The sequence below is a fragment of the Aulostomus chinensis genome, chromosome 24, assembly GCF_037954235.1.
Source record: "Aulostomus chinensis isolate RoL2024-O1b breed Wild chromosome 24, RoL_Achi_v1.0, whole genome shotgun sequence".
Lineage (NCBI taxonomy): Eukaryota > Metazoa > Chordata > Actinopteri > Syngnathiformes > Aulostomidae > Aulostomus > Aulostomus chinensis.
Window position 1 is genome coordinate 12,447,643 of NC_141343.1, and position 22,185 is coordinate 12,469,827.

General features: G+C 42.3%; 1 protein-coding gene and 1 long non-coding RNA gene across 3 annotated transcripts in view; one reads left to right on the top strand and one right to left on the bottom strand.

The window, feature by feature from the left end:
* The window catches only part of LOC147238760 (uncharacterized), a 130,490-nt gene that overhangs the window by 60,922 nt on the left and 47,383 nt on the right, over positions 1-22,185 (bottom strand). The window lies entirely within an intron of this gene.
* Positions 12,271-14,023, top strand: LOC147238761 (uncharacterized). Its single transcript, XR_015111859.1, has 2 exons — positions 12,271-12,393; positions 13,419-14,023. It is a non-coding gene; the product is annotated as an uncharacterized LOC147238761 (long non-coding RNA).

The following is a 22,185-nucleotide window of genomic DNA, read 5'->3' on the forward strand; positions in this document are numbered from 1 at the left end:
TGATAATGAACACAATGCTCAAATGAGAGCCAAAAAAAAAAACCCAAAATGGTCGGTAGTTGCGTTTCAGTTCAGTTGTAAAGTAATTTTTTGAGTGAGCTTCGAAAATGCTGCACAAAAAAGAAATTAGACATGTTCTCGTGACATGATTTTAAGTAAATAAACTTGGCTATGCAATGAGCATTTTCATCAGAAGACGGCGGTATAGGACGATATTACGCATGGTTGTAACACAGCGCTGGAAGGCAAAGTTGTATTGGCCGTCTATTGGTGAAAAATGGGGAGCGGTGCTCTCCGTCAGCCACGGAGGTGCCAGCTGGACTCAGCCATGCTGTGCGCTCAGTTGAGACAAAGACAAAATTTAGGGAATATTGTGGGGAACGCCAGCAATGGAAGCAGCTAGCCGTCACCTGAGTTACAGGTCTGCCTCATCGGGTGTTTTACATCTTTCACTTCGCATATGTGCTCTTTGTTAAAACATTGTTTGCAAATTTCTCAAAATTTGGCAAAATGCAGCGTTTTCATCTGCCTCTCCTGACGCAGTACTTCGAAATAATAACTCATTTATTTTACACAACTTTAAAAGCATGGGTTTACAGAGAGCAGATCCAAATACTTTGAACAAAACCCAACCATAGTGATTACGTTGTGTTAAAAGGGTCGTTCAATATTTGTTCAGTGTGATATTTGGAGTAATTAGACCGGTCTTTATTTGAATTAACTGCCACACATTAACAACAAACAAAACGGCAAAGAATAATTGAAAACGGTCACCATGGAAATTTATCTTTTCAGTAACCACTGAAAAAGCATGAAAGTGTGTTTACAGCAGCACAGCTCATTAAAAGCGACACATCATCCAGCGTCATTGTCTGGTTTCTCAAACAGAATGGTCACCTTGCAATTAGGGTTGGGTGACACTGTGATCTAAAGGGCTTCTAAAGAGAGGCCCACTGTCTCAGACATGTCTCAGTCGATGCTTATTCTTAGCGGAGGACAATTACTGAAATACTGACTCATTAGTTTCCTTCACATCCTTTTCAACACGGTGTAATCTATCTCCCTTGTAACCACATCCTGTCTGGGATGTTTTCAATTACTCACTGTGTCCCAGTCTGTGCTTTACCATCTCAGCGGAATTCTGCTCCTCACTTAACTGCTGCTGGACAGTTTACAGTAGCCGCCTGTCTCTGTGCATTATTTCTTTTAGGCCATTTCTCAATCTGTAGAGAAAGTGTTCCACTTAACAAAAAAATAAATAAATAAAATAATAATAATGTTATTGATGCTGATAGATGTCCGCATCAATTCCTCATGGCTCCCTTGCCAGTAATGCAATTACGAATATTGTGAAATGTTTAAAGAACATTGCTTTGCTGGGATAAAAAGCTATATTTATTTCTTGTTGACAATATTTTCCAATTCTGTATCAGCGGTTATTTTTACACCCCTTTAGTCATGCATTTCACAGGATTGGCAGTGTCATTATCTGCCTATATCCCTTGTATTTTTTAAATAAATGTATGTATTTGGGATTGTAGAGCTGTGGAGTGCAGTGGTATCTGCCACTCTCAGCAGCGCTCGGGGGCTTTTGTGAGGTGTTTCAAGAAAGGTGTTGTGTCCCCGAGACTCTACACCTTAGCGAGCATTTTCAGGCCCGGTCTGCCACCAGATAAGCATGCTGTGAAATCCCACAGGGTAGGATTCGATTAAAATAATCAACAAGGAGGTGAGAATATCTCTGTATGTCTGGTGAGGTTCTTTAACTACTTGCGATAGAGGAAGGCCATTCAGTGGTGAAAAATGTTGAGCTAAATGAGTTTATGCTGAACAGTGCACTTGTAACACTTGTGTTTACATCATTGTTAAACTCGCTTTTCCGTTAGCCCTTATAACCTTTCAGTCCGTGAAGACTTTCTAGAGAGGGGAGTGGCGCACACTTCCAAAGTAAACTCATTATCGAATTCAGAGGTAGGTTTGACGGTTTCAAAATATGAATACTCGTCACTCTTAAAAAGTGCCGCTTTAAAGTGAGGAGTGATCCAAATGTGTCTGGTGACGCAAGCACACTTTTATTCTCAGCATTAAAAAAACAAAAGCCAAAGTTGATGACTTCCCTGCGTGTACATCCATCCATCTTCAACCAATTATCTCAGGGTCGGGTCCCACTGACCAGCTCTGACTGGAGGACCCTGAGGTGTTCCCAGTCCAGTGTGGAAATGTCCCTCCACCTGGTTGGTCCTTAGTCTATCCTGAAGCCTTACCCCAGTCAATGCGCCTCCCAAGGGAGGCACTCAGGTGGCATCCAAGATAGATGCTTGAACCACCTCAACGGGTTCCTTTCTATGCAAAGGAGCAGCGGTTCTCCTCGGACCCCCTGACGAATGACTCACCTTATCCCCAAGGGAGACACCGGTCATGGAAAACATGCAGAACTGTACTGTGGAAACCCCTATCTGCAGCTTGTATTCATAATGTCGTTCTTTTGGTCAGGACCAATATTCCACGGGTGAAGATGCGTAGGGTCGATGACTGACACATTGAGAACTTTGCTTTCCGGTGAAGGAGACCTGACGCAAAACTGCTTCCACTACTCCAATTCCACAGCCAATCTCATGCTCCATAGTTTCCTCACCTAAGAACAGGATGCCGAGATACTTCCAACTCCTTCACTTGGGTAAAGATTCATTACCTACCTGAAGTGGACAATCTACCGTCTTCCTGCTGGCATACACTTCCTCCTTTACTAATCTAATTTCAATGTTCCAGTGTGAGTATCTCCAAGTCACTGTAAAATTCATGACTTTATGTGGAGAAATCAATAATATACATTTCCCCCACAAACAGAGGGCAGGATGAGAGGCTCCCTAAACAGCACTGGTAACATTTAAATCAAAGTAGAAATTAATCACACCAAAGAGGTGGAATACGCACATTAGGGAGCGATATAATGCCTGGCGCTGCCGTAAATCCCTAAATATACATCTTCTCAGGTGTAAATTCATGTGAGATATCTTGGTGTTATACCTGATTAATAGATTCTAACAATGGAATTTTAGCAGTTTGAGCAGCTGTGACTCAAGAGGGAAGAGCCGACCATATATGTGCCCTCCCAAGTTTGCCTTTACTCCTATGTAATGGATACGGGGAGTTCGAGGTAAAAACGTTCCCGTCTGAAACTTTCTGTGCGTACATTTGGTAAGCTTTGTTAAACGGCCTGCATGTCATATACCATATTTTAGAAGTTCATGATTGAAACTGACCTTTTAAAATGAGTAGAATTCCAAGTTGAGTAGAATTCTGTGCCTGCATATCATCACGTACACGAGGTCGCTCCAAACGCACATCACTGCTCGTCAAAAAATTCTACAAAATGTGACGTACTTCACATTAAAAGACACCCCTCTATCCTTTGTGTGAGCATTAGAGACCCACAAAGCAGCTAACCTCTAGTTAGCTTAGCACACTGAATGTTAGCATACTTTCATAAAAAGGTTCACGGCTTTGGCTTGTTTAGAGGAAATCGCTATCATCCCTGACAAAGCTGGCCATGATTGGTTGAAGCAGCAGTCACTATTCTAGTTCTTGAGATGGTGCGTCAAATCACCGCGCCAAGTCAGAAAAGCAGTTCAGTACATGTGTCTGATGCTAGAATTACAACTTCTTGTAATTTTTAGTTCTTTTTTTTAACCCTTCATGCTAAGTTAACTAGTGGTGAGCGAACGGAATCCATCTTCTTGTCTGGAACTGCGTAGGTTGGTGGGCGCGAGCAAGCTGTTTCAACTGAATGCGCCAGCTGGTCAGCCTCAGTGCTACCATTCCGTAAATTTAAAACCAGGGGGGTTACAATTGGTTTGCTTTTCGCTCAGATCCCGGTGTTTGTGGATTACTGAGCGTACAGCTGGACAAGAAGAAGATGTGGCTTCTACAAGACAATGACTGAGTATGTAAAAGTATGTTTTTGGGCAGGTTTTTTGTTTTGTTATTGTAGTTGTTGTGAGCTGTCAGTCAATGTTGGCTTCAAGCAAAATGTAAGTGTTCAGCTATTTCTACGTGCTGAAATCACAAAAAAGTCATGCAAGGAAGTCCTCAAAAGGCAAAATACACTTTTTGGGTGAAGTGTAGAGACATAAAGGATAAATTAACCAATACAAAGCAAACAAGGCTTGATCTTTTATAAATGGATCAATGCTGATGTAGGATATGCGTACCCTGCTTCGGAGGCACCACCCACAGCATCTGACCCTAATCATCAATGCCTTTGATACTCCTGTTTTGCAGTGGTTTTGTATTGCAAGGAAAAGATGAGCAAAGACGACAGTGGACCCGTCATGAAGAGGCGGACAACACCAGAGACGGATCTCTTTGGCACAGATGTTTTCACAGCGGCAGAGTTAAGGTAAGATCCAACAATCGGCCGAGACACAAGGAGGTCACCCTGAAGCCCAGACGCCGCTGATAGCCTCTGTTCTCCAGATCCAGTGATTCATGTGAAGAGGAGGATAAATAGACGTTGACATTTTTTAAAAGTGTAAATAGTCACTCACTGACTTTAGTGCCCTGCTTTTCTTCTCTTGCTGCTGTAATCTAAACAATATTTCAGACACCACAGAATATGACTGCCATAAATAAAACAGTATTAATCATCACAAGTCCCATTTGAGGCCCTTCTCACATTTATCAGGCTTTTAATATTAACATAGATTAAGGGCATGTCTCACACCTTCAGTCACTGGATGTAATCTTGCTCTAGATAAGAGCTCCGTTAAAAGCTTCGGTTGCACCCGCAGTGTACGACTTAACATCCAGGCTGTACGAAGTACAATCCCGTGAGAGATCTATAGATATAGGAATATAAAATATATTCAAGCAAAGGAATGAATTAATTTGAGGAGAATGCTGAGTATTAAAATAGCTAGTTTGAAAAATGTTTTACATTGTGTGGGAGTTATATCATCTATCAAAATGCTGCAGAGACCTTAGTAACAATGGGGGGGGGGGGGTACAAAAGTGCTGCACAGATGGACCGGACGTAGGCTGATGGTGCAGACGTTGACCCATCAGCCGTGTCACAATTCAGGCACCTCGTTGCTGAAATGGTCAGTTTCAGCAGATTTACATTTATAAACTGAGCGTCCTGTAGTAATCGAAATGAAAATGTGTAAAAACTTAAGCACATATTTCATCAGTTTATATTGGCTTTGGCAGCACCCTTTCAAGTACGGCAGTCAGAAAGTTGGAGGAATTTAGCTTATATATATATATATGTATATATATATATATATATATGTATATATATATATGTATATATACGTATAAATATATATATTTTCTGTGTGGAGTCTCCATGTTCTCCCTGTTCCTGTGTGGGTTCTCTCTGGTACTCCAGCTTCCTCCCACAGTCCAAAGACATCAAGAGGGGACGAGGCTGATTGATACTCTAAACTGACTGTAGGTGTGACTGTGAGTGTGACTGGTTGTCTGTCTCTATGTGTTGGTCCTGTGATGGACTGGTGACCTGTCCAGGGTGAACCCCGCCTCTCGCCCAAAGATGCTGGGATAGGCTCCAGCCCCGTGCGACCCTTACTAGTAAGGAATAAGCGGAAGATGACGATGGATGGGGATATATATATATATATATATACATATATATATATATATATACATATATATATACATATATATATATACATATATATATATGTATATATATATGTGTATATATGTATATATATATATACATATATATATATATAAATTCAGTAAATCAAATGAAGACAAAGGGAGCTCGATGTTCTTTTTAAAAACTGGCGTGACCCCCAAAATGGACTGAAATACAAAGTATCTGCAGCAATTTTTGATTTCAATGGCTGTCGTGCAATAATAGTGTCATTGTGATGAGCCATTTTTATAGGCCAACCTGGAAGTTAGCATGGCCGCTGCTTTCACCGACCGAAGGCCGATGTGGTTTTTACATTGGATTTTGGATTATTGCTGAAAATAAACTCTTTGGCTAACTAAAGTTTGTTTTGTTAGCAAGATAATCTTCACGGACGAACACCGCCTTTAATGTTGTTGTTTTTTTTTAAGACTAACTGCAGTTGTTAGCATAACTTTAGCTTTGAACTTCTAACGAAGTGCACTGCAGATGCAGGACTCCAACATCACCTCTACTAGCTTAACCCTGCCTCTTCTATAGCCCGTTACTACCAGCTGTCATCACAAAGACAAACACTTCCAAACTCGGAGTAAAGTTTAAAATACTTTGAACCCTTGTTAACCGCGACCATATCTCAGGCACTTGACCAAAATCAATTAGAAATACTCATTGAGACAAGAGTACTAGATGTTAAAGAATGCTAGCTTACGTTCACGTTTGAGACCATATTATTATTCAGTACTACAGTGTCTTTCGACTGGCGTTCACTTCGGTGGATCAAAAGCTCTGTGACCCTATCCGTAGCTGAAGTACTGCTGCTGCTGCAGCTGATGTGAGCTGGTAAGAACGATGTATCTGTATTGTACATATATTTTGCATTTTATTCAAACTAAAGTCTCTTCAAAAAGATAACTTCTGCACAGTGCCCTTGAAAATACGTGGACCATCTCAGTGGTAAGTACACAAAGTTTTACATCTCTGGTACTGGTTCATTTCGATTAAGAGAAAATCCACCATCGATGTGGAGTGTTATCTGATTAAAAGTGTCATATTTATTGCAATAGTACTTATCCAGCCAACACACCTCTAGTTTTTTCACCTCATTTTTACCCCCACACTCAAACAAGTCGTCCAATCACACAACTATTCAAGTAACTGCTCCGGGCAAATACCTTTTCTTTAAAAAAAAAAAAAAAAAAAAAAAAGCGATGGAGCATTGGCACCAGCCCTAAACACCATGCTCTGATGTCGCTAAAGTGGTTTCGTTTTAGATGAAGCGTACATGATAATGAGCGATTGTGAGGACGTGTTTATGTGTGAGTGTCAGTGACTGTGTATCTGACAATAGTCTCTGATTAAAGTGATTCAGCAACAAAGAGGGAATCAGGTTCAAGCCGGGGGAGAAAAAAGGTGATGAAATACGTGGAAGATAATCGCACATGCAACAACGGCGGGGCTGAGCAGTTGCTATTGTACTTTTCTGTGAACCATGTAGATGCTCTGTGCAAGAAAATGATTCATACCGGCATTTCTACACGTGTGTGTCAACATGATGTAGCTACCCATTTGGAGTTGTGTGTGTTTAAAGGATGTGCTGTCATTGGGTTTGGTACATTTCACTCCACTTGTAATGACCTTGAACAATTCCTGCTGCCACGTGCAGTGTAACGTCTGTTTGAAGAGAAGGAGTAAAAAAGAAAAGTGACGGTAGGGATCCCTGGATGAAAATACACCCATTCATGGGCCCGACATTTACTACAAAACAGGTTCTGCAGGTACGTTTATCAGGTTTAACCCTGAGTTTTTCTGCTGTAAAAGAAAAAAATAAACTCTGAAAGGGGAGCAGATGCACATATGAAAAGGTGAAAGTTGAAAAAGGCCTTTGATATCTGTACTGAAAAAATGTTCCCGGCAATCCATCCAATGTTGGTTGAAAGATTGGACTCTAACGATGTGGCGTGAATACAGCCCGGCAGCGTCTGACAAAGCGACACTTAAAATCAGAAAACTCAGACAAATTCACGCTTTCCTCCATGCGCCACAACAAAGCTTGACATGAATAATTGAATTTCTTGCTGCTCAAACGGATCAAACAGAATTGGCACTGTTTACAAAAAGTAGATGAATCATCAAGGAATAATTACTGCGACAATAAAGACTATTCATTTTTCTAAACCACTAATGCACTCTCTCTCTCATCCAGCTCTCGCTGTTAACACCTGCCTTATTTGTTGAGACACACACACACACCATATCACACCCCGTCAATGTGCATTTACTTTCAATCCCAACTGACAAGGTGGCATTTAACTGCCAAACCACATCACTTGTCTTGTGCTAACACATCACCGATAAAAATCGGTCCAATTTTCGGCAAAATTATGCTACTGTCACTTTCTACCCATTTGTCCAATCATGACGGAGGACAACAAATGAAAGGGGAGTGGCTTGGGGACGATTTGGGATTGAGCCCTTGTGTACAACAATGGAGGTGCTTGTATTGACCAAAGAACATTTCCTTGCCCTCAGAATTTGGTGAATGTCCACACATTGGCAGGTCCACTGGCGGACCCATCAGAGCCAAAGAAGGACTCTGCCTCGTGTCGCCAATAGTTTTACTTCCGCTGAGATACCATGGCCTCCAATACGTTCCATTTGGAAAAAGAGGTGAGCCCTGGTCCTGACTCTGCAGCTACAGTTAACCTGGGTATGGCACGGACCCAATGGCATCAACCCGCGACGGAAGATTCCTTGCCATTAAACACCAAATTTGAGTACCTGAGGAGACAGCTTTGCAGTGGAAAATATGCAGAAGTTAACGCCGATATATAGAAAATGTGTATTTTGGCGAGTCAATTTATATTTTAATGTTGTGAAACTATTTGGAATGTCCAAGAGTGCTAAAGAGCTGAAAACCTAAGATTTGATTTTTGATTTAAAATGGATTTGAATCGTTTTTGTTTTTTTTTTAAGTATTGATCAGGAGCTATTATTAGATATCAGTAAAAGTACCAGTATCCAAACGTTTTGAATACACACCCATGTATTCAAAACGCGCTATGTGACGGGAGGAAAATGCAACCCTATACTATGAATTACCTTTGTTACAACAAGCTGGCACTCAATCCAACTACTAAACATTTACTCCAGCAGTAAAACAGGTATTTGTAGTGAAGTTTTTGTCACACCTCTGCTCCCTTCAGAGGCTACACCTCCTTTACTGTGGCCTTTGCACAAAATGCGCTTTGTGACTCAGTTGGGCTGATGGAGAATTCTCCTAAAGGTCACATTAGGATGGCAAGCCAAACAGAAGGGAAGAGGATAATCCCTTTCCAGCAATGCAAACTTCCTCTCGATACACATAAATCCATGTTACCGCATGCGTATGTTCCTTTTGTTCAAGAGTCCCCTGGTCTTTCCATTAAGTATTCTGGTGTCACACAGACACAATATAGCCTAAAGTGATAACCTCACAATATCCAACTTTAACTGCAGTTACTGTGGGTATTCGTCCCAGAAAAATGTGAGATATGCACCGTGTTAAGTGAGACTTCGAACACAAAGACCTTTATGTGCAGGCAAAAAATAGAGCACCCTTGAGACAGAGGTCCTTGATGCATAGAGATGCACTGATCGGCTCCAGTTCCCAAAGGCTCACTTTTAAGTCATTATTCCTGCAGTAGTTGTGGCTCGGCGCCTGAAGTTACTTGGAAATGTCAGAATATACCTATTAGCTTATGATAATAGCTGTCGCTATACGGCGTGTCACTTCCTACCCTGTAATGAGACGACTTGGGAGAGAAGCACTTCTTGATCTCCAGGTAAGAGAATCACACAGCTGCAGATGTTAATTCGCTGTTATACATCAAACAAAGCAATTTAAAGTTTTAGCAGCTGTTGTTTGGAATTTGCTGAAATGTTACCGTGTGACACTTGGAATTGCGGACACCTGTCACTTGTTTGAAGATGATTTATTTCTGCCGAGGAATGGCCTGTGAGGTGATAAAACATGCTGTAGATACGAGCGATATCCTCCGCCAGCCAAAACGAAGATTAAACCCAAGGTGTAATTTCTCACTGTCATTCAGTTGTATTGTTTCATTTTCGCTGAGAGGCCGCGGACAGTAAAAAAGTGTGGTGAGTTCACAGACATGGCCCTCATAATTGTTGGCAAGAGTGAAAGAGTGATTTCTGTTGCTGCTAAACCCTCCTGTGAGATTCACAGCTTGGGCCTTGGGACCAGCGCCAAACTAGTTTAAGGTCACCTTGCTGAACAAGCTGGCAGGAAGCAGAAAGCTCCTGTACAGCTGCTCATCCAACATGCTTTTCTCACCGACGTTCAGCCCGAAAGAGGGGTTGGGGGGGATGGGGTGGGTTTGCTGGCAATCATCTGATGCTACCTGGCTGTCGGCTGTATCATCCGTACTCCCACGCCTTCGCTAAAGCAGTTTCACTTTTCACCTTCCCAGATTGCAGCTGTGGCCTACTCAGTCTGCCCCTTCTCTGAACCTTGCGAGCCATTTCCCTTCGCTGTTATGTCAAGCCGATGCTCCACCTAACAAGGTCCTGCTGACCTCAAGCTTGTGTCCTCTTCAGTCCGGGCCTTGGAAGCCCCGTACCCACCGCAGGGTTTGTAAGTTTAATTAACCCTAAACCTGGATCAAGCCAGTTCCGACAGCTTTCAAGCATCTGGGCTGCCTGTGAGCGGCGAGGCAATAATGCAGCAGCCGTACACGTGTCTGTCTTTACTAAACAGCGCAAAGCGGAGAAAGGGTAACAGCTGATCACTAGACGTCCCTCGACATCAGCCAAAAAAGAAAAGAACTGCAATGCTGATTTCCACAAAGATATGGGCAGTTTTGAAAAAGAAAGGTTCTCAAGTGCCAAAGCAGCAAGCTGCCTTGACCTTTTACTCAATCGTACAAGAATACTGCATCCTAGATTTCCGTACATTTCTCTTATTGTAACTAACTCGTGTTTCTGTTGCTATTGGTTTAACAGCAATATCTGTCAATCTGCACGTGCGCTCAGTGACCTGCTTTCAACGTTGCATCTTATTTAACTCAGGAGGTGGAGGGAAGAGAGCATCTCACAATCTGTTGCTCCTTTCAATAATTCCAAGGTTCACGTGGATTAAAAGGAAAAAAGGAAGATTCTTCTTTTTTCTTAGAAAAGGTGAGTATCTGCTTCGATTAGTCCTTCCTTTTTCCTCACTGAACAGGTGCGTCCTATGAATATTTGAGCAAAAAAAAAAAAAAAAAAGCTGCTGTGAAAAGGTGTATACTCTCTTAGCTACACAATCATTTATGTTTGGGTCATGAGCAGTCTTTTTTTTACCTTTAAATAGACTTTTCTCTCAGGGTTTCTGGAGGTCATGGGTGCCGTCAAAGTATGAAAATAGTATTAAACTGAAGTAGTATTTCTCACTGACGGAAACTCAAAAGTAGTAGAAAGAGACATGAATAAAAACATTTTAAACATAAAACAGATGAGCGTAGTCAGAGGAGCTGCTTCGATTGATTACGCTTGAATCCCGTGATTTAAGGCCTTACGTATCGTTTCAACCAAGTTTTGTCTGGTGTCCATCAAATGTATTCAACATGGTTTAAGCTACCCGTCGTTTTTCCACAAGGAACTGCATCACTTGGGATGGGTCAAAATGCTAGCGGCTAGCTAGCAGGCTAACAGGCTGCCTTATTAGCCATGAGTAAAAGACTACTTTTGAGAGGCTTTCGCTATCCATTCCAGTGGATACAAAGAGAGAAACAACCTATAGCACATGTTAGCCTAGCTAGCTAGCTTTTGCTAGCACACCGTTCATACCAGGTCTTTGTGGAAACAGGGCATCAGTGTATCAACACCTGAATCAACACCAAGACCTGACATGGAAAGGGTCTGTCCAACTTGTCCAAATGTGCAGAGGAGAGAGGGTTATGCCAATCGCAACACTGAAACAGTTAAAAAAAAAAAAAAAAACAGATGCCGGCTGCGCCTGGTTCAACATCTCTACAGTCTCCTGGACATTGATACTCTTTTTTTCCCACCACTGAGAAAAAACACTGGTTTCAAACGTGGAATCCGACTGACGGAAATCCATCGTAGCTACGGACAACTTTGATCCCTGTTCAAAACATCATTATCAAACCGTCCGCACTCTCAAAGTTCAGCAGTTAAAAGAACAGATAAGCGAGCGCTCCTTTTCCCTTCCCCTGCATGTATCAAATGGGCCGTCATTTGCATGCATGAGGGTTGAAAGGAAAACATATTTAACTACCCTGATCTCCTTTCACAGATATGGGTCAGCTATATTTCAGACATCAATAAGATTTACTTATTTCAGGACATGTGCAAGGGCAAGTCTATTGGGGGGGGGGGGTCATTGGTATTGCATCGCCTCGTATTCATCTCACAGCCGAGGATGTGAGTGAAGCTAATCACTGGCAGACATACCCAATTCAAAGCTGACTTCGGAAGGGAAAATCTAATTAACATAATAACGAATGAAATGGAGCGAGGAGGAGGAGAAGGATTGTTTTCACCTGCTGGGTGGAAGAGCGGGTGATCGGTGTCAAGACGACAGGGAGGGGGAGAGAATTAGCTTCTTATTTAACCAGAAATGTCAAGGGCCATACAGTTCGACACAACAAAAAGCTGAGATGTTTTTGTAAGAAATGAATGTTGACTCATTCCTATAAATAAGTGATAGCAGCTCTGTTAAAGAATGTGGATATTTGGTAAGTTGTTCATTTTGTTTTGTTCTAGCCTCCAGTCACGAGACAGAAGAGGAGTTTGTTTCTTTTCATGTTACTCCTCCCAAACTGAAGATTTCACTTCAAGTCTAAAGCAATACTTCACTCAAAAAAGTGTATTTTACACCTCAACTACTCAAAAACACTTACACAGGCATTTTCCTACCTATATTTTGACTTTGCGACACCAGAAAAAGCTAGCAATGTATATTTAGCTTGTAGCTAATGGCGACTTATGCTAACAACAGCTACAGCAAAAAAAACAAAATCCCATTTTGGTTGTTTTTAGCTGAAATTTAATTGTTTCTGGATGGCTGGGCGTACAACTGGATGAAAAGATGTGGATCATACCCAATGAAGATGATTTTGGGCAATTTTGCTGTTAATGTAGGTTAGCGTCACACTAAATGTACGCGGCTAGCTCTTTCTGCATTCTGAAGTCACAAAGAAGAAATAAGAAGGGGATTAAAAAAAAAAGCATCTCTGAGGGCTCGACACACACGTTTGTGAGTATTTCCAACACATTTTGGTTGAAATATTGCTTTATGTTGACCCTTAAATGTTTAGCTCTGGACTCAGATGACAGCTAGTACAATCTCATTTATGAAAACTTTGCAAAAAAAAAAAAAAAGAGAAAAGAGAAATAGGAAGAAAATCAACAGCCATGTCAGCAATGCTCTGAGAATACCTGGGCAGTGGGCACCTTGGAGTTCTTGTCACCGCTGTCACGCATCACTGTCTCAAGAAATTGGAAACACAGAGAAATACAAATCTTGACATTGCTGGATATCTGTATGACATTGGGCACATTAAACTAACTGTCTGCATATGCAGCATTTACCGGCCTGCATACAAAACAATAGCTTTTTGTGGGAGTACGGCACTGCAGTAAAAGTGACAAAAAATGTTTTGTCCTTCTTACAATATTATCTAATCATCCAAATCTGCATCTGCTTCCTCATCTGTGGAAGCAGCCGAGGCCTATGCATTAATTATAGCCTCTTTGCCAGGTCACCGCCAGGGCCAGAGGACATTGGGAATTATTCATTATGTCAGCGGAGCCGTTGGACCCCGGTGGAAAAGGAGACCTGTTGATGAGGGCGTACAATTCTCCTCCCAAAACACATACGTCCACTAATACGAAAGCCCCTGGCTTCCTCCTCCCTTCATCTGCCCTCTATTCTCTCTTCACTTCCAGCTCCTACTTCATTCCCTCCTGGATGTCAAGAGGTGTGAGGAAGAGGGAGTGTCTCCTTTTTTTTTTCCTCTTCTCTCAGCGGGAAGCCCTCTTAAGACTCAGTGGCATGTCACAATTATTATTCAACCTCCCTCCTCCTCCCCAAGGCCTCTTTAGCGGATAACTTCTACTTTTTCCACCACTAAAGTCACCTTAGTCCCCTGGTTGGCTGGCAACGAGGAAGTCTCAAGCAGGTGTAGAGGAGAAAAGTACAAGAGATGGTAGGGATGTACAGCGAGGGGCACTGTATTCACCAGAGGGAAAAATATTTCTTTCTGAATAAGACCTTCATTTTAGCCAGAGAACCAAAACATGCTGTGGCTGTTTCATTGAAATTTTATTTTGGTTTGTAAGATTAAAAGTTATTTATTCATTTTCTTCAAATCAGTGAATATTTCACCCTTCAGCTTTGACGTTTTCATATTCCCCCTCACTCACATGACCCAGCCAACTTCTGAGCTAGCTGGCTGCTAGCAAACTACACGCTAACCGTTGTAACTACTACACGCTAACCGTTGTAACTCATATCCGGCCTGTAAGATCTGCAATAAATATGAATAAGTAAACAAATTTCTTTCATAGAAGCACCCCCCCCCCCAAAAAAAAAGAGATTTTGCAAGGTAACTGTCGCTGCATCCTGGACTTAGCCATGACGTTACATTAATTAGATAGCAATAGGACAACAAGCTAGAGCATTTGTTTTTACTTTATTAACAGGAAAACTGGACGAGCTTGAGCAGACTTTAAAAAAAAAATTAAAAATAAAGAATGAGAATTTCGTAAAAAAGCAAGTCTTTTTTTCCCCTCTGACTTAGAAAAACAGCCTCCCCCCCCCCCCCCCCCCCGGTGAATGCAGTAGGCTAGCTCAGACAAATATTTCTTCTCAATGAGACCCCTTAGCAACACAACTCTGCCTAAACGACTGAATGCGTCAGTTCTTAAGTTAATTTGCCCCTCACTGTGCTCACTTAACATTCTAAATTTGTAAAGACTGAAATTACAAGTTTAAACGTTTTGAAGCTTCTCAGAAAAAAAAAAGAATGTCGGCCTGCAACGACTTGTATAGTTAATCTCCGCCGCGGCTAATCCTGTGTGTGCCGCGCTGAACAAAAGAGTTGAATCAGACGCGGGGAGGCTGGCAGCTTGGTGCAATCAGAGAATTGAGCTAATGACAAAAGTGCCAGGTGTATCGCCAGGTGTGGTTGATTAGAGGGAATGAAATGCACAGTGAAGGTGACAACTGGCACTGTGTTTCCTGCTGTGAGAAGAAGGGAGTTTTTTCTGATCAAAGTGGCGCAGAGGACAAAAAAAAAAAAAATCTCAATGATCTAGAAACTCACAATGACAAAGTTTTCACTTGATTGTGGAGGATTTTTCACAGGCTACATGTTGAGTTGGTTTTGATTCATGAGTGTTAAAGTCAAAGAACGGGGGAGAAAAAAAGGCCTTGACTACTCTATTCTCTCGAAAGGTCAGTATCTCTATAAATGCCTGGTATGAAAAGAAGAGAAAAGCCATAATTACAATTAATTTTCTCTTGCCATTATAGCACAAGATAATCTGTTTCCGCTCATGGTCGCAGGATAAATTAACCCATGACGAGGTTAAAAGCTTCCTTTTCTAGGAGTAACCGATATATTCCTGTATCAACAAGATTTTGATATTTTATAACAAGATGATAACGCATTATTTTGCTATAACGGAACAAAGATAAGTCACTTTTCCAGATTCAGAGTTCGTCCTCCCGTTATCTTGATTAGAGGTATTAAAAATTGAATTGCAAATACGGCTTTTCTCAGCTTCTGTGCATCAATGTGTTAAGTCTAATGGGTGCGATATCTTCCAGTATGTCTCTTAGGGTTTCACCTACTTCAAGAAAAAGGATTTTGAAGGCCAAAGACATTTATTACTTTCTCTTTGTCATTTCCACCCACTTTGCGGCTCATAATGGCCCTCATTCATCAGGATATTGTTTGCTCAAATTGGATCAGCGTTCATTTCACCCTAGAAGTCTTTTTTTTTCTGAATCTCTGGTTTGTTGTAGCAAACTCAGTCCAGCTTGGGCAATATTTACTGTACTTATATATATATATATATATATATATATATATAAAATAAAAAAAACAGAATATTTGCATCACATAAACCAATTAGATTCATGTAGTGTAACGAAACAAAAGAGGATTTTTTTTCCCTCTAATTTGTGCCCCCTGATCTCGTCTCTCTTCGGTCCACCTGCCTGCGACCGGTGTATTGATTTGGGGGCATCATCATGAGGGATGTCTCAATTCCAAAAATGCGCCTGGAGGAGTGATGAGGCACACGTGGAGTCTGTGCAGTCTGTTACGGAAAGAGCTCAAATGTACAATAGTGGGCACAAATGAGCCAAGTTAATGTTCATGAATATTATGATGTGAGGTTCAATTAGCTTGGGATGAATGCCTGCAGTGGGAGGGGGGCATCCTCCTCCATGGTAGAGCCAGCGGGTCGTACCGGGGAACTGATCCCCCTTCTTGAAAACTGATCAAAGACACAGCCAAACCCCTTGCCAAAAAGGCAAGTTCTACCTGAAGTACACCGGGTCGACCTGTGTGAACTTTCAATGAAAGCTTTCCTAAAATGTACTTCAGATTACTTCTCGCAGAAAGCTGCATGTACACGCCAACACACTGAGGAAGGCGTCAAAAGAAACACTCGTGTTTTACCTGCTGCGCCTGATAAAAAGTAGCCCGAAGAACATTTTACAAGTGCTGGTTTATTGATGTTTTTGTGAAGTTCGTCATAACCGCAAACTCCAAGTATTTCTGGAAGTTTGGAGTGTGCTCGTGTTTTGTACTCTGGACCTTTCCACCATATTACATGCCTGGAGGGCCATGTTGTCCCACAAAGCAGAGAGCTAAATAACCTGAGATGCAGTGATCTCATCACGGCGGGCGTAGCTGCTCAAGTTGATTGCAGTGGTTATTGACTGAAATGACCAAGCCTACTCATGTTACGTATTGTAGGTCGTCAAAATGTATCGTGGTCATTAGACTTAAACCCTCAGCAGGCATGCAGGTGCCCCCTCTCTGTCGTGCATGGTAGGGGGAAGGGAGCCCCGGCCAGCGTCGCCCTCCCCAAGTGAACCCAGGTCTTGGCAGCCGGGGCTAACGCTTGGACAGCCTCATTCGTGAGTCTATGAATATAGTTTGTGACAGAACCAATAGTTTGGAAATCCGATATTCAGCAAACACTCGTGTGGTGTGGAAACTTGATGCCTCCAGGACAGAAACACTGTGAGAAGAAAGGAAGGCCAGTGAAATCTGTGGAGAGGGTTTTAAGCTGTGGACTTGACTGGTTGTCAGTCAGCACTGACGCGAGAAACAAAAACGCACAAACGGTTGCAAACACAAAGATGAGGCTACCTTGATTGACCTCACTGAGTCACAGGACAGGTGAGGCTACACTATGTGTGTTGTTTTTTGGGTTTTTTTTTTTTTTTTAAAGTCGCTAAATGCTGCCAAACAACAGAAAAAACAAAAAAAATTTTATTCTACGCATCAGTGCCATTTTCCTGCATTGACTCACTAAAAGTTCAAGTCACGTCGGGGGTGTTTTGCGCATGATGTCACTCTTGAATTTTGATTTTGCAGGACCGTACGTGGGGCTCAGTCTCATTAAATATTGAGTTTATTCATTTCTGCTGTCTTACCTGATGATGAACCAAACCAAACACAGACTTCTTGTCCCAGCTTTTATTTACATTTTGGCAGTTTACAGGTCTGACACAGATCGCAGGCGTCTCCTCCTCTCCGCGATGTGTAGTCAAGTACAAGTGAAAATGCTTTTCGTGCAGTCTCCCTGAGGGCATAAAAACTGGTCAGCTCCACAAAATGGAATGAGGTCCCTTTTTCTGACCCCCTTTCTTTCAAACTAGCACCTGCTAAGTCGAAACCACAAACTTTTTCTGACAGGCATCAGGGGTGAGGCAAGGACACTGAAAAAGAAATGGATTCCACGCAAAATGGGGAAGAGAAACAAGGCCCATAAATGTCAGATTCCTGGAGATATCTGATCTATCGGGTGTTGCAATCCGTTTGCCTGTGCTGCTGTGTCATCAAATAGAAAAACTGTAGGCATGAGTGAAAGCAATGTTGGTTTGTGTGAGCCCAGAGATTGGGAATGGAGACAAAAGGCCTTGGAGTATCTACGTGTGTTTTTACAAAAACGGGAGGAAAAAGCGCTTGTCATAGTTTTCTGAAAATGACAAAAATAAATGACCCAGAGCGACCCGGTGCCACAACAAAAACCTCTTCTGACGCAACATAAAACAACAGCTTTAGCTGTCGTCTACCCTTTGAGCTTCGTGTGCGTATGGACCAGCAGAGCAAATGCATCCCTACTCTTCAGTTAAGAACATAGGTTTTGTTTTGTGACCTCCACTTTTTTCTTTTTTTGTTGCCTTTTTAAAGCTGGAGAGAAGCACTTTTACATATAAATGAACGTCTCTTACATTCAAGCTGCTGGCCAAGCCGGCAATTCCCAGCCAGCCCTCTCCTAACTTAAATACGGATAAATAACAAAATTGTGGGGCTCTTCTCGACTTTCCAAATATTCATCATAAGGGACCATCTTGTGGGGGTTTTGTGACGCCCAAAACAATTTTTCCTGCGGCAGAAGTCGCCATGGAGGAAACTACAGAGGAGGCTCTGGCTTAAGAACATGAAGTTTGTGGTACCTCAAACTGCCAGAAGATGGAGGAAATAACCACATGATCCGTTGAATCACTAGAAGTGACGGATCACAGTTGTGTTATTCTCACAGTGACCTTGACCTTTGAGACCTTTCAGTCCTCCGCTGTCTACCAGTCCACATTTGAGCCCCAATTTGAAGCAAATCCATCCATGGGTTTCTGAGATATCGTGTTCACAGCATTGGGAAATGCGTAAAGACCGAAACAACGCCTCCGATCAACAGCATGAAAACATTCTGAATGAGTCCGCCATCAAAATGTAACCGTCTTAAATTTATGTCCGGTTCCTCCCTTGTCCAGACACTGAACCTGTATGTAAAAGAATCAGGCTGGATTTGAAGTAGATTGTTGCTGTGGGGCCATTTTGTCCCTTCAAATTCTGTTTTGCACTTGTGACACTTGTGAATGTGGCCTTGTGTGTGTTGAGAATAGCATCCGCCGGGTTTGTTGAACCAGCTTTAATTATCCAAATCACATTGTGGTGTGTGAGGCTATTTCATTTATAAACTGTCAATCCTTTATTGGAACTTGGTCTTGTGTCTTACAACCTGCTATCATGATGTTTTCGGAATACAATTTCCAGTTTGCCCCCCTTTATAAAACATAACCAGGCGCCGCTGTGTGTGTGTGTGTGTGTGTGTGTGTGTGTGCGCGCGCACGTGCAATATCTTCTCTGAGCTCCTCAAGCAACATGCTTCCCCATCAGCAAGTGTTTGAAATATTGAGCAGCGATGGAATAGAACAGGGGCTTTAAACCGCTTTGAGCAGATGCTCCATGCTTTTAAGTGCTGAATAATATATTTTGGCTCAATGTCTTTGTCTCCATTAATGCCCCGGCTCAACATTGCCGGGATTCCATTTCTGTGTTATTATTTCTCATAAACACTTCTTCCACCTTGACAATCAAGCGATGTTAGCTTTTGGCACAAATATGCTACCGCTGCAGAGCCACTGGAGTGGATACCCCGACGGTCCAAATCACCTGCCGCCCAAAGGAACATTAAACTTAATTTAAAGAGTAATGGATCTCATCAGTCAGTGAACCTAAAGCATTACACTTCGACATGCATGAGCGCACGGTCATTAATTCCCTCGTCATGATACTTTGTCACGAGCACTGACCACTCGCAATTACAGGAACCTGAGCTTCCCGTTTAAAAGTTATTTTTTCTTTCCATAGAACGCTTCGATTGGGTGGTCCAGGCCTACCTGACATAAGAGATCAGTCATATAACCAATATAAGAGGTAATATGTGATAAGCGGGCCCTTTTTTTCCCCCCACAAGACAAGATAAGATAGCTTTCTGCCAGTCTTTGTCTTTGTCATTTCACTCTAATCCTCATCTTACAAGCTTCTCTCATTGGTCAGACCAATGTGGCCCATTTCAGGTTTACCCTCTAAAACCCCCTTTGAGTGAACCATTTATCATTTAAGTGGACTGACATGGTAAGGAAGACATCTCTCCGGTCTTGCTGATGTAGCCACCTTGCCGTTATTCAATTACAGTACAGCTTACTTCCTGGAAACCACAAAGGCTAACAAACTCCCCCTCCCCAAGCCCCTCATCCCAATTCCAAGAAGCCGGACGGAGATGATGTGCAGTTATGTCAAGGTTCACTGAGACGCTAACGCTAAGACAGTAAGCTCCCTCCACGACACCTCTAATCCTCCACCAGCCGGGTCGATTCTTGCCTCGCGGATCGATGGGCATTGACAGGTTTAATTGATTTCTGTGGGAAAGAGATGGAGGTTGGCACAGCTGAGAGCTCACAACCACAGTGTACACACTCAAAGCCATGCGCAGATTTGGATAAAGGTATGCATGTCTGGTGGGATGCCGACGGAGCAAATATCAGGATTCGGCTGCGCAGTGTGGAGCAACGTGACACTTTTCATCCCCCACATAGGATGAGCCTTCAGCTGAGTGTCAATAGAAGGAAAATCTGCCTAGTGACTTCTACTGCGACTGCAAAGATAAATTAAAAGGTCCACGAGAAGCCTTGCCCCCTCCCCCAACAACAACAAAAAAAACTCTTAAAAAAAACATAGACTTTAAAATGTTTGGTTGGTTTTAGTTGCTTGAATACATTATTCTATAAAGCAGGACTGGCGGGTTACTTTTCTGAATACTTTACTTGTGAAAAGGTCCTGTTTCTAAACTCATCCCAGAATGTCATCCCTTGTGATCGTTACCAGGACACCTCAAAAAGTTGAGGGTGGATTTTGATGAGATTTTTTTGGAAGATAGAACTTAGTCCACAATCTCAAAGTACTTTATACTTTTTTTTTTTTTTAATATTGTTGTACTGGTTGATGTCGGACAACCAAAAAAACAATACTAAATTATTCAGGTCATTACTACTTCTCACTTCATCCCTCCCTCCAGCAGATGCTCATCCTCAAGTCCAAAAAAAGTGGACACCTCCTGGAAGGATGGGGCCGGTGGTCTCGGTAAGGGGTAGTCCTCTCTTGCCCTGACCCTACATCAAGGTGTTGGTCTGGAAACACGCTAATGGCAGGGCTCAATCAGAGAGGCTGGACCAATGGTGATCTTTCAAACTCCCTCTGCACGCAATAGGATCGTGCTACAACCAGTCAGAGCGACGAAGAAGGTGACGTAGTCAGAGCGACGGAACAGAATCCGTGGAGGTGTTTCGCGTTTGATGGGTCGTGGAAAACTTGGGAGAAATTCTTAAGTTATGGAGCGCAATGACAGTTGCCGTTTTTGTGGAAAAAAATATGAGACATGCAGGCGTGCTTGCACAAGAAAACCCAAAGAATTGCAGAGAGATGACTGCATGTCGGCGTCGTGGTTGAGAAAACACCAGCAAAGTCAAACACAATTTGTCAGCGGTGTCTCATTTCATCGGGACTTGAACGTGACGTGCCGGTGTAGCGGCGAGTCATTAACCACAAGCGGGTTTCCACTGATGAGTCCTTTGCACTTAGCCACCAGCGGAGCAAACTGATAAATCAAACTTATCCCGTATCCAGTCGGCAAACCTCCAAAAACAGCTTTCTTTAATATGAATGACTTAAGTGTCGTTTTCTGTTCTTTCCAGGAAAAGTTTAGCTTTAAACTGTTCATAATTGAGACCAACGCAGATTCGAAGGACTGCTGTTGGCCAGCTGCGGCCATCTTTATTATACACAGGAACTTCCGAACTACAACTGAAAAACGGTCACAAACCGGGCATCATGATGTTGAGCCCCCCTACCGACAAGCCTGCACGATGTGATTGGCCTGACCTGAGTTCTGGTTTTGCTGCTCGGAGCCTGAGCCGTGTGCCGCCAGACAGACCCTGGCTGCAAGTTAAATTTGCTACCACTAGGGGCAGTCTAGATTTCTAGGCTAAGCCCTCTCCACTCATTTATACATTTACATTATTATTGATTTTTATTTATCGATGTTTTTACTAGCACTTGCTCTTCTTCCTCTTCTCCGCACAAGGTACAACACCCAGTTATACATCTCGTATTAACCCTTAAAATTTGTGTCCTTTGCCCTTTGTATGCAATGATTTTTCTGTTATTGTTTTGTTTGGGTTCTGGATCCGCATCTCCTTCCATTTGTATTGTCACTTGTCACATATCTGTTGACATGAATCACGAAAAAAAAAGGTCATGAGGAACACAATCGGTACATTTATATGATCGTAAGCTTTTACACTTTCAAAATTTTTTAAATTTTAAATCAAATAAAAATAACCGCTTCTTCATGCAATAAAGCTACGGGGGTCTCTCCACATTCCCTTGCAGTAGATGCTACTGTTATAACTGACAATGCATGCTCCCATCAGCTGGAGA